Below are 13,282 nucleotides of genomic sequence, written 5' to 3' on the forward strand. Positions count from 1 at the left end.
CATCAATTCTAAGAGAAAGTGTCACACTGAGTTTGGTGTGCCACTTATTTTTCTATGCAATGTATCCAGCAACACCACTTGTTTGTACAATCATAATGCCTTTGCTTCTTTGGCCTGCAGTGTTATCCTTAATTTTTGCTTGCTTAACCGCATACATCACTTACAATTCAGTATGTAAGACGTTCATGACCCATCATAGACCCCACCACCACTGTTTTATTTGCTGCTTGAAGACAAGCAATTAGTCTAAATTGGTGTGGGAAGGGAGAAAAGTATGAGAAAAAGGGCAACAACAATGAAGATAAACTACAAGGTGGTAAAGTTCCTTTTTCCTCTTACTTATTCCAGTACATTCAATTGCATGATTGTCTTCTAATTTTTTTGTATGTATGTGTGCTTGCTCCTTATGAATAAGCATAGTTTGATTTTTGAATTACAATATGACATTATGATTGCCATCTTGAATTTTTGTGAGTCCAAAGCAATGAAGTTTCATGATCATAAACAAACAAGGTCATTTAAGAAGAAGTTAGCATGAGCATATAAGTATTGGGAAGCTAGCATGACTATTGTTGCTCAATTACATTTGAATTTATTTAAATTGAAGTTTTCATCTAGGATATTTTATGAAATTTTTGAAATCATGAAAACCTTGAAAAAGCAATTGCAAATGAGGCAAGAAAAGAAAAGGGAGAGAATGAGAAAGCTGAAGGCTCTGAGTACCAATGACAATTCAATTGTTAAGTACTTGTGGTGTTTATGTATCAAGCAAAAAGCTTGAAAACAAAACATTTAGAGTCAAGGCTAGGCTCAAGTGCAAAAGCAATCCCTCAAAGCTCAAGGCTCTGAGCATCAATGATTAGAGAGTCAAGAAGACAAGAAAACAAAATGAGCTAAAAGAGTCCTCTGATTAAATGCTTGTGGTGCTTATGTATCAAGTGGTAATACTTGAAAGCATTTAGAGTCGTAGCTTTCAAATCATGGTGCAAAGCACCTAAGAAGATAAGATAAAAAGAGAATGAAAAGCTTGTTCAAGGAAGAAACATACAGAAAAGATTTCATAAAATGAGCTAGATAGAGGCATCAATCATCTGAAGTTCTTTTGTGATTGTTGCATGCATAGAAAGCTAGCTAACCATGAACATTACACTGCTACTCTTCTTACCTTGGATTGTCAAAACCTTATTGCATGATTCTCTTCTTGCTTGGGGACAAGCAAGATTTAAGTTTGGTGTTGTGATGCCAGGGCATCATGGCCTGTTTTTCTATGCTTCTTCAGTAGATTTTAATTCAGATTTCTGCTGATAAAGAAGCAAAAGCATGAAAAATCTCTGCATGAAACAAAATCTCAAGCATAGGTGAATTTTAGTTAATATACATGGTAAATATGATGAAATAGATCACACTAAGTGATGTTTTGATTTTGAGTATTATTAGCACACTTAGTATATAAAGATCATCTTGTATATTACCTTGATGCACTTTGTTTGTTTGATTTCAGGCCAAAAGAAGCAGAGAAGAGCCACGTTAGTGGCTACGTTAGTTACACTAACGTGGGCACTAACGTGGAAGGAAGGAAAGTTGGAACGTTAGTGGGAACGTTAATGGCATCAACTTTGAAGAAGGAGCAGTGTTAGTGGCAAAAGTGAGTGCCAATAATGCTAGCGAAGGTGCAAGAAGACCCACGTTAGTCTCCACATTAGTTACATTAACGTGGGAACTAACGTGGAAGGAAAGGGAAACGCCAACGTTAGTGGAAAAAGTGAGTGCCACTAACGTTTGCGAAGCAAAAAGACCCACGTTAGCTTCCACGTTAACTACATTAACGTGGGAACTAACGTGGAAGGAAAGGGAGATGCCAACATTAGTGGAAAAGGTGATCTCCACTAACATTTGCGAAGCAAAAAGACCCACGTTAGCTTCCACGTTAACTACATTAACGTGGTAGTTAACGTGGGCAAAAGTCTCACCTGGCAGCCTGACCATGCCTTCTTCAAACAAGAATAACTTGAGCCACAAAACTCCAAATGAGGTGATTCCAGTGGCATTGGAAAGTAGGATTCCAGAGCTTTCCAAGAATATATGGCACTACATGGTGGACACTAAATTTGAGGGAGAAAACCTGCCCCGAAAGTGCAAAGATGAACATGGTATCAACCTGTAGTAAGGCCAGCTGACCTCTTCACCTTCCAAGAAGTATAACTCGAGTTGTAGAGCTCCAAATGATGCGCTTCCAAAGGCGTTGGAAAGTAGACATCCAGGGCTTTCCAATAATATATAATAGTATGGGGTGGACATTAAGTTTGAGCTTCCGAAACTGGCAATATTCATCCCCTGATCGCTAACGTTATTGTGACTCACGTTTTCCAGTAACGCTAGCAACTATGCCAGCGACCTTGTCCACTTCAAAGGAGCATAACTTGAGTTACAGAAGTCCAATTGAGGTTATTCCAGTTGCGTTAGAAAGCTGACATTCATAGCTTTCTAACAATATATAATACTCTATAGTGGGCATGAAATTGGAGCACAAACCAGAGGCATCTTTTAAGCCCCAAAACACCAACTGGGTAGCAAGTGTGACGTTAGCCACACTAACTTTAGCACTAACACCACACTTGTAGTGTTAGTATGGCTAACGGCAGAAATAATGCCAAGTCATCCTGGACCTCAATTTGATTCACTTCTCTCTCAAGTCCACTTCAAAGCTCAAGCAAGCAAGCAAGCCCACAAGTGTCAACCAATCAAGGCCACAAGAAGCATATAGAATAGAAATTTTCATTTCATTGTAATTTGCTTTTAATTTCATTTTGTAATTTAGGAGAGCCTATATAAAGGCCTTAGTTTTTACATTCTGGAATACGGGAACGGAGAATTGAAGGAAGGGGGAGAGAGTGAAGACCAATTCGAACTTCTGTGAATTGGCACACTTCAAGGGGAGTGGGTCTTCGGACCCCTCCCCTCCCACACTCTTCTTCCTTTTCTCTTCTTTTCTTCTTTAGGAGTAGTTTCGTTTTCTTTGTAGTTTTCATTTATGAATTTTGAAGTTTCAATTTTAGTTTCAATCTCTATCTTTAGTTTTCTGCACTTTCTTTCTTTTCTATTTTGGTAGAGCAATGATCAACTAACTCTATTCATTGGGTTAGGGAGCTCTGTTGTAATTCGATGGATCAATAATAGTTTTCATTACTCTTCTTCTTTCTTTTCTCTTGATTTTACTAGAAAGTTTTCAATCTTCATCCAATTGGGTAGTTATCTTGGAAAAGAAGCTATTCATACTTGGATCTCTTCTGAACCTTGGAAGAGGAATGAAGAGATCATGCTAGAAATGCTTTCTCATGTTGGACCAAATTGGGGTTTGGATGGGTATGGTGACTATAATCCTACCAACACTTGATTTGGGAATGCATGTGGTATAATCAGTGACCATACTTCATCTCTTCTCATGAGCAATTGACCAAGGAATTGGCTATTGATCAAGATTTGAGAGATTGAATTACCAAGGAATTGGAATTTAATCACTTAAGATTGTCAAGGAGATCAATGAATGCATTGATTGAGGAAGAGATGAGAATGAACTTGATCCGGAGGATTGCAATATCTCTTGATCCCAATGTTCATTTTATTTTTTGTTCTTACATTTACTTTTCTTGCCATTTTACTTTGCTGCACTTTATTGGTTTCTTTACTTTTATGCCATTTACATTTCCTTGTTGCTTATCACTCCAATATGATTCGTCTAACTAGGATAATCAGCCAACTATTGATTGCTTAATCCGTTAATCTCTGTGGGATTCGACCTCACTCTTTTGTGAGTTATTACTTGACGACAATTCGGTATACTTGCCGAAGGGGAATTTGTTGAGAGACAAGTTTTCCGTGCATCAACATCCCTCAAGGTTCAAGCCCTTGGTGCCTAGCCTTATTCTTTATTACCTTTCTTTCTTTTTCAACTCTTAGTGTTCTTTTCCTTTTTCTTATTGGGATCTTATTATTTAACTAGTCTCATGGGGTGTGTTTCAAGCATATGATTCAGGACAGATAGTTGCCTTCCCACCTTGTTGGTGAACCAACTTAGCTAAGTGATTACTACACCACAAATTTAAGGACTTACTCCACAAATTGAACTCCACTCTGGTCTTTCATAACAACTCTTTTTATTTAGCTTAAAAGGACATTCATACAATAAGCAAGATGCAGATGAAGATAGGTAACTTGAACCAGCACACATATGACAAAAATAAGAAAAATATTAAAGACAGCATTGAAAAACCTAAACTACCATGGAAGCATGTTCTATTTCATACATGATTTTCCTTATTTAAAACTTGAAAAAGATGGGACAATGAGGGAACTCCACCACCTTTTACTTATGAGGTTGTTCGTGCTCTCCTTCTTGTTTGTCCTCTTTGTGTCCACTTGTGCTTCCTTGCATCCGTGCCAGTCTAGCTTTTTTTCCAATCCTCAAGTGCCTTCTTTACTGATTCATGACTTTTTTCTACCCTCTCTCTTTCTTCTCGCGCTAATTCATCCTTCACTTCTTCATAGCTTGTGATTCCCGGATGTAGTATAGGCAGTTGTCCAACTAAGTATCCGAGTCTGGCGTGAGTGTTCACATGATGTCTAGTCTGGTTCATGTAAACTCCTTCTGAAAACGTCCTGTATTCATCAAAGAGTTCTGCCTGTTCTAACTGTTTCTGATGCATTTTATGTATGTGTGCACCTTGATGTGCTTGGATGTTGATTAGCTTTTGGATGGCCTCTTATTGTTGATCCTACCTTTGTTCCAACCTGTGGAAGGATTCACCCCATTGTTTTCCTTGTTCCAGTTGCTGCTCCATCATCTGCTTTTGATAAATTTGGGCTTTCCATTGGGATCTCTCACCCAGTCCGCTCCTTGTACGCAGATATCTTTCACAATCTGGTTATAATCAGGACTACCATCTATTCGAGATTGATAGCTCTCTTCTTCAAATGGTATGGTTCGTAGCTTCAACACCCTCATGATGCTCATGGGACTAAAATCCACCGTTACTCCTCTCACAAAGCTTATATAGGATTCCTCTTTCCTATCATACCTCAATGCATTTGCGTAAAACTCTCTTACGAGCGTTGCATTTATTCTTGCGGTAACTGGATCGGTGAGGAGCTCCCATTTTCTCTTTTCTACCTTCTCTGTGATTTCGAGGTACTCAGTTTTCTTGACTTGAAAGCCTAGCTCATATATGATCTCCTTATCAGCCATCCATCCAAATTGAAGTTCATGGTGAAAGGTTCTAAACTTCTTTTCATCAAAAGGGCGTTGCTCCATAGGCTCCTTCCCCTTTCTTCTTTTAGAGCTTGATGATGCCATGAGTAAGAGTTGATGTGTGAAAGTGTTGACGGGTTGTGGATAAATGGTGGAATTCGGTTGGGTTTGGATAGGGTGAGATGAAGGGATTTGGTTTCCAAAGGTGTGAAGTATAAAGAATGGGAATTGGAATGTGAAGGGGAGTACGGACTAGGAATCACTTATATAGGGAAGTGATGAGTGAATGAAAGGTGTGGATTGATGGGGTGGGTGTGTGATAGACGGATGGGGTTTAGCAATGGATGAGCACAAGGATCATCAACTTTATGATGGGGTTGGTTCAATTTCCAAGCTTGTTCTTCTTCCAATGTTGCATGGCAACAATTCCCAATGCAATCCCCTTGAAGATACGTGTATAGTCCTCTCTTTTTGTGGTGGCCGAATCCTCCTTCAATTGTCCCATCAATTCTCCTACAAAATAAAAGAAATATGATTAATAAAATTGTGGAAAGTGGCGGCAAAATTTAAAAAAAAAAAAAAGAAGAGAAAGAGTAACTACTTTTTAAAATTTTTGTTTCTAGTTACTAATTGCTATTCATGAGTGCAAACCAACTAACCAACTAAATGTCCATGTATGCAACATTGGTGACACCAAACTTAGTTTGTGGCACTGTAGTGTAAGAAGATTTGTTCAAGGTGCTAAGAGTGACATGTTAGGAGTTGCATTCATATTCTCTCAGTGTGCCTTGAACACCAAACTTGTTCTTCACTATATGTTGCATTCAAGGATATGTCAAAGTTGATTTGAATTTCATGAACCTTGCTTTATTAACTACTTTAAAAGCATGTAAAACATGGGTTGCCTCCCATGAAGCGCTTCTTTAGCGTCACTAGCTTGACGTTTTGCCTTTTGTCAGGGTGGTTGGTAGTGCTTCAGATCTTCTCCTCTTGCAGTAAACTTATATCCATTGGCTTCATCAAGGATTTCTACATGTTCTATGAAGAGAACTTTGTTGATGGTGAAAACCTTGGGTAGCTGAGATGGGATGGTGGGGAGATGAGGTGGGATATTTGGGAAGTAAGCTGAGATCACTTTATCACCTGGAGAGAAATCTTCTGTAGGGATCTTCTTGTTCCTCCATCTCCTTGGTGCCTTCTTCTTTGTTTCTTTTGCTGTTATCCTACTCTTTGTGGTCTCTTTTCCTAGGGAGATTTTGTTGCTGGTCTCATATGATTCTGGTGGTTTGGCTCCACTTGAGTTTCCTTTAGCTGTAACACCTTCTGGCTATTTTGCTTATCTACCAAGGGGATTCCCAGGTGTACATTTTGTGCTTCAGTGCTTGTTTCTTCCACCAGTGCTTTGTTGTGATTTTCCCTTGGTTCCTTGTTTTCCTAGTCTATTTCTTGTGAGGGTTTGAAGACATTGAATGCGAGTTGTTCATCATGTATCCTCAGTATTAGCTCTCCTCGCTCCACATCTATGAGTGCTCTGGCTGTAGCTAGGAACGGTCTTCCCAATATGATTGGGTGGATGGGACTCTCTTCTATTTCCAATATGACAAAATCTGTGGAGAGGAAATAGTTTCCCACTTTCACCAACACATTTTCAACCACTCCCACTGCTTGCTTTTGAGTTTTGTCAGCTAGCCTGATGACTACGTCTGTGGGCATTAGCTCATTGATCTGTAGCTTCTTCATTAGAGATAGAGGCATTAAATTGATGCTTGCTCCCAGGTCACAGAGTCCCTTATCAATCAGTGTTTCTCCTATGGCACAGGGAATGTGAAAACTCCCTGGGTCCTTCCTTTTTGTAGGCAACTCTGTTTGAATGAGAGCACTGCACTCCTTATTCATCACTATTGTTTATCCTCCCTTGAGTGAGTTTTTCCTGGTTAGCAGCTCCTTCATATACTTAATGTATGAGGGCATTTGTTGGAGGGCCTTGATGAATGGTATATTTACATGGAGAGATGCAAACATGTCAAGAAACCTTGAGTATATTCTCTTCTCTACACCACCATTGAGTATTTGGGGAAAGGGTGCATAGGGTCTCAGCAGCTCCTTCTGTGTGATTGTGGTTTCTTGATGATTCTCTTCCTGCTTTCCTGCTGATGTATCTTTAGGTTGTTCTAATGGTTTGTTCGGCTCTTCCTCAGTCTCCTTATCACTTATAGTAACCATCTTGCAATCTTCCCATCTGACCTTCTTTGCTTCACCTCTCGGATTTTTCTCTGTGTCACTTGGGAAGCTATCAGTAGGTTTGGGGATCTTCTCAGAAAGGTATCCCACTTGAAACTCCAGCCTCTTGATGGTGTCTCCCTGGTTCTTGATATTGGCTCGCACCTCCTCCTTGAACACCTTGTTATCTTGGATTTCCTTACATATGCCCTCAAGTAGAATCTCAATCCTTGATAGTCTTTCTTCCGATGATGGAGAGTTGAGATTGGAAGGATGAGAAGGGTTATTTTGACTTTGGTATGGATGTTGAGAGGTGTTGTTAGGTGGGTGTTGCTATGACCTCTGTGTGGAGTGTTGGTGAACTGCATTGTTGTTGGGGTTGTGGCGTCTCTGATCTTAGCATTGATCCTGTTGGTTTTCCCACCCAAAGTTTGGGTGGTTCCTCCAACCGGGATTATATGTTTTGGAGTATGGGTCATAGTGCTGCCTAGGTGAATTTCCAATGTAGTTGGCTTGTTCCTGATCACCCTCTGCTTCTTCATTCACTCCTTCTTGAGCTGCTGCTGAGGTGGTGATTGCTACCACTTGATTCCTCTCCATCTTTTTGGTAAGGTCAACCAACTGCTTGGTAATAAGCTTGTTTTGAGCTAGCAGTGCATCCACATTGTTTAGCTCCATCACTCCTCTAGTGTTGCCTCTTTCAGAAGCATAGAAGTAGTCATTCTCTACTACAGTCTCAATGACATCTATGGCTTCTTCAATGGTCTTCTTCTTGTTCAGAGATCCCCCGGATGAGTGGTCTACTGCCTTCTTTGATTCATACGAAAGGCCTTCATAGAAAATATGCAACTGCACCCATTCATTGAACATATCTGGCGGGCATCTTCTTGTCAAGTCCTTAAACCTCTCCCATGCTTCATATAGAGTCTCACCATCTTGATGCCTGAAGGTTTGTACCTCAGCTCTCAACCTGTTGATTCGTTGAGGAGGATAGAATCTTGCTAAGAATTTGTTCACCACGTCTTCCCAAGTTGCTAAACTCTCCTTTGGAAAGGATTTCAACCATTTAGATGCTTTGTCCTTGAGTGAGAAGGGAAACAGAAGTAGTCTATAGGTGTCAGGGTGAACACCATTAGACTTCACAATATCGCATATCCTCAGGAAGGTGGTTAGATGTTGATTGGGGTCTTCTTGGACACTTCCTCCGAATGAACAATTGTTCTGAACAAGGGTGATGAGCTGTGGCTTTAGTTCAAAGTTGTTGGCATGTATGGTTGGCCTTTGGATGCTACTTCCATAGTTTCCTAGATTTGGGTTGATGTAAGAACCCAGAACTCTTCTCTCTTGTCCAGCCTGATGCGCTGGACCTTCTCTGCCATGGTTGTGAGCCTCTTCTTCATGATGGTTCTCCATATTCTCATCCATGTTTGGTTTAAAGTACTCCTCCTCTTTCTCAACACCAACTACTCTCTTCCCTCTTGCTTCCCTCCTTAATCTAAGGAAGGTCCTCTCAGGTTCAGAATCAAAGGAAGTTGAAGCCCTGCTTCTTCTACCTGTCATACACCCAATAAGGCACAAGCAAGAAAGATAGATGCAGACAATATTTTCTGTAGAAATGCTGTTAGTGTGAGTGATACAATATATCAAACAGTTAGTGGGTCAGTGAACCAAATATTAAAACAAAATGCAGGTAACACAACTAATGGGTGAAAGGTAAAGGGAAAGAAATAACTCAAGCTGAAAGTAAATTACTTAGTTGAAACTTAATCAAACAAAAGGAAAATGCTCAATCTAGTTATCCACCAATTTAATCATTGTTGATACAAAATCAATCCCCGGCAACGGCGCCATAAACTTGATCACGAAAACTTGTCTCTCAACAGATTTCCCTCGACAAGTATACCGAATTTTCGTCAAGTAATAACTCACAAAAGAGTGATGTCGAATCCCACATGGATTGATTGGTCAAGCAACTTTAATTGGAGGAATGTTCTAGTTGAGCTAAGCAGAATTTGGTTTGAGAGTTGCAGGAAATTAAATGACGGGAAAGTAAATAGCAGAAAATGTAAATGCTGGAAATAAAGAGCTGAAAATAGATGACGGAAAATAAATTGCAGAATCTTAAATGGGAATGGGGAAGATGATCATAAAAGAAATTGGTAGAAATTAAAGAGAATGGGTAAGATCAGAAATGGGGAGTTCATTGGGCTTAGGAGATGTTGCATCCTCCGGATCAAGTTCATTTTCATCTCTTCCTCAATCAATGCATTCATTGATCTACTTGGCAATCTTAAGTGATTGAATTCCAATTCCTTGGTAATTCAATCTCTCAAATCTTGATCAATAGCCAATTCCTTGGTCCAATTGCTCATGAGAAGAGATGAGGTATGATCACTGATTATACCACATGTATTTCCAAATCAAAGTGTTGGTAGGATTATATGTCACTATATCCATCCAAACCCCAATTTGGTCCAACATGAGAAAGCATTTCTAGCATGATCTCTTCATTCTTCTTCCAAGGTTCCGAAGAGATCCAAGTATGAATAGCTTCTTTTCCAGGATAACTACTCAATTGGGTGAAGACTGAAAGCTTTCTAGTAAAATCAAGAGAAAAGAAAGAAGAAGAATAATGAAAACTATTATTGATCCATCAAATTACAACAGAGCTCCCTAACCCAATGAAAGGGGTTTAGTTGCTCATAGCTTTGGGAATGGAAAACAAAGATGGAGAATGCATTCTGAAAAGTTAAACTAGAAGTTGCAGAGAAAGTAAAAAATACAGAGAGTAATTTTAATAATGCCCCAAAAGCCCCTTTCTAGTTCAAAGTTCTCCCTATTTATATTATTCTTCTGATCTTCTAGTTGCTTCTTCAAGTCTTGGATATGGGCCTTTGGATCTTGAGTTGAAGCAGTTATCTTCTTCAGTGGGCTTAGCTTTACTTGCAGAGAAAGTGTGCAGTAGGTATGGACTTTAGCTTGGGGCGTTAGTGGTGTTAACGTTAAGTGAAACTGTGGGGTCGAGAACGTTAGTGACAATCACCTTTTTCACTAACGTTCCTAACCCAAAAATGGTCCACGTTAACTTCAACGTTAGTGATACTAACGTGACCACTAACGTTGCTTCTTGGCCCTTCGCAAACGTTACTGGGGTTTACCTTTTCCAATAACGTTGAGAGTACCCCTTTCTCCCTACGTTAGAGTTCACGTTAGTATAGTTAACGTGGCCTTTAACGTAGGCTTGCCAAATCTTCGAGAGCGTTAGTGACACTTATCTTTGTCACTAACGCTTCAAAATGCCACTTCTTCCCACGTTAGAGTTCATGTTAACTAGGTTAACGTGACTTCTAACGTGGTATTGATAGCCATCTCCAACGTTAGTGACAAAGCTGAGTGTCACTAACGTTGGCTCATCATCCCTCTTCTCCACGTTAGCTTCCACGTTAATGTAATTAACGTGGCAACTAACGTGGCTCAGTGGCTTAATCCAACGTTAGTGACAAAGGTGAGTGTCACTAACGTTGGTGATTCCTTGCTCCCTCCACGTTAGAGTCCACGTTAACTAGGTTAACGTGACTCTTAACATGGCAAATATGAGCTTAGTCCAACGTTAGTGACAAAGGTGACTGTCACTAACGTTAGCATTAGCTTCCTCATCCACGTTAGAGTTCACGTTAACTGAGTTAACGTGACTCTTAACGTGGCCAGCTGCCACTTTGGAACGTTAGTTGCACTTACTTTTACCACTAACGTTGGAGTTCTACTTCTCTTCCACGTTAGCTTCCACGTTAACTATGTTAACGTGCAACTAACATGGGCTATGATGTCTCACGAAGGCGTTAATGGCGATCACTTTTCTCATTAACGTTGCAAGCTAGCCTCCATTCCACGTTAGTGGTCATGTTAGCTAGACTAACGTGGCTACTAACATGGTTCTTCCTTGCTTCCTTTGTCCTGAAATCAAGCAATAAAGTGCATCAAAGCTCTAATCCAAGTTATGAGACATGCATCATTCAATTTTGTCATTTAATTCATGCATAATTCTCATGAAATCATGTAAAATTCACAATGTTTGCTTGAATCAAGATGTAAGTGATTATTTACCCAAAACTTGCTTATTTCCTAAGAAAATGCATGAAACTACCCTAAAACCATAAAGAAAAGGTCAGTGAAACTGGCCAAAATGCCCTGGCATCACTATCCGATCTCTTCTCAAAGAGGTCGGCCAAATCGACAGGAAAGCCCAATAAAGGGCCCAAATAGAGGAACACAACCCAAATCCACCGGCCCTCCAAGCCCATAGAGATAAGGACGGTTCCCTTGAAGATATGCTGACCTCAACTCAAAGATAAAGATAAGATAAGATAACTAACTTATCTTATCTAGAAAAGGTCACTCTACAACCACTATAAATACACTGGAGCACCCAGGTATAACTCATACTCTAATTCTACAATAAACCTGCTTAATACCCGTGCTAACTTAAGCATCGAAGTCTCTTGCAAGTACCCCCCACCCTCTGGTGATCAAGGATCAGAAGTGAAGCCAGTCCAACAAGTTGGACACAACAGCTCCGGCCGCCACCAGCCAGCCAGACACGTCATCTCCGACCAGTACAGAAGATCTCATCCGAGATTGGCCTACAGTTTCAGGTAACCCTCGGAACACCACTCATACAAACTAATACCATAATATACCATTTACATCACCAAAATCTCCCCATCATACCATAACCAATCGTACTTCAATATTATACCATCTCACACCTAAATTTCTTAATTAACAAATAAGATCATCAACAATCCATCATCTATGCATATTCATCATTATCAACTTGTCAACCATCATTCAATCATCAATTAACATTCTAGTTCCATCACAAACAATAATCATCAACAAATACTCAACCCATAACAACAATTATCATCAAGTGCTACGCATTTAACATACTTTATCATTCCAACTTATCCTATGATCCTCTAGCCTAAGTTTTCACAAGACATTACATATTATATCCAAGAAACCAAAACCATACCGTGGCCGATTTCTTCCCTAAGCCAAAAACACCCAAATCGGTGAGGTCACAAGCCTCCGACACTGAAACCTCAGCCCCCAAGGCATAAACAAGCATCCAATCTCTTCAATTGAGTTTCAATCACATATATACATTACCTAACACATATTATCACATTCACATGCACCAACTTAATGCTCATTCACAATTAACCAAGGAATTTACTAGGGTTTGAGGATACTTACCTTATATGTGCCTGATGTAGTATTTTATGTTGATCTAGAATTCCTGAATAAATTGGATCACTTCGTTGCAAGTATAGTCTAGACTAACAACTAATCCTCTATCAAAGTTTAATTTTATTTGTCACGAATGTAAACCAATAAAAATAGCGAGAGTATTAGATCTTGGGTCATCTCTGATAATGAGTTTTGCTCGATGGTTTAGAATTTCTCTTCTAGAAATAAGAACTTCATTGTAAGCATAGTTCTAAACCAACAAACAATTCCCACATCAAAAATTTGAGTTGTCACAAGTACAAACCCCAATAAGAATTAACCGGAGTATTTGGACTCCGGGTCGTCTCACAAGGAATTGCAATGAAGTGCTCAATTATTGGCTATGAAGGGAGTAAGGGGGTTGGTTTTATGTTTTTGCAAGAAATTAAGTGGCAAGAAAAATTAAATGACAAGAAAGTAAAATGATAAGAACTAATAAAATAAAGGAAAAGAACTCTTGGCTAGACATAGGTAATTGAGATCACCATCCTTGTCTACATACCAAATATTGATAATTATGAGAGG

The 13,282-nt window shown here is 39.5% G+C and overlaps 1 non-coding gene across 1 annotated transcript; it reads left to right on the top strand.

The window, feature by feature from the left end:
• Positions 1-8,330: 8,330 nt before the first annotated feature.
• Positions 8,331-8,437, top strand: LOC112780444 (small nucleolar RNA R71). Its single transcript, XR_003191281.1, has one exon. It is a non-coding gene; the product is annotated as a small nucleolar RNA R71 (small nucleolar RNA).
• Positions 8,438-13,282: the final 4,845 nt, after the last annotated feature.

This window comes from Arachis hypogaea, chromosome 19 (assembly GCF_003086295.3).
Source record: "Arachis hypogaea cultivar Tifrunner chromosome 19, arahy.Tifrunner.gnm2.J5K5, whole genome shotgun sequence".
In the NCBI taxonomy this organism is placed as follows: domain Eukaryota; kingdom Viridiplantae; phylum Streptophyta; class Magnoliopsida; order Fabales; family Fabaceae; genus Arachis; species Arachis hypogaea.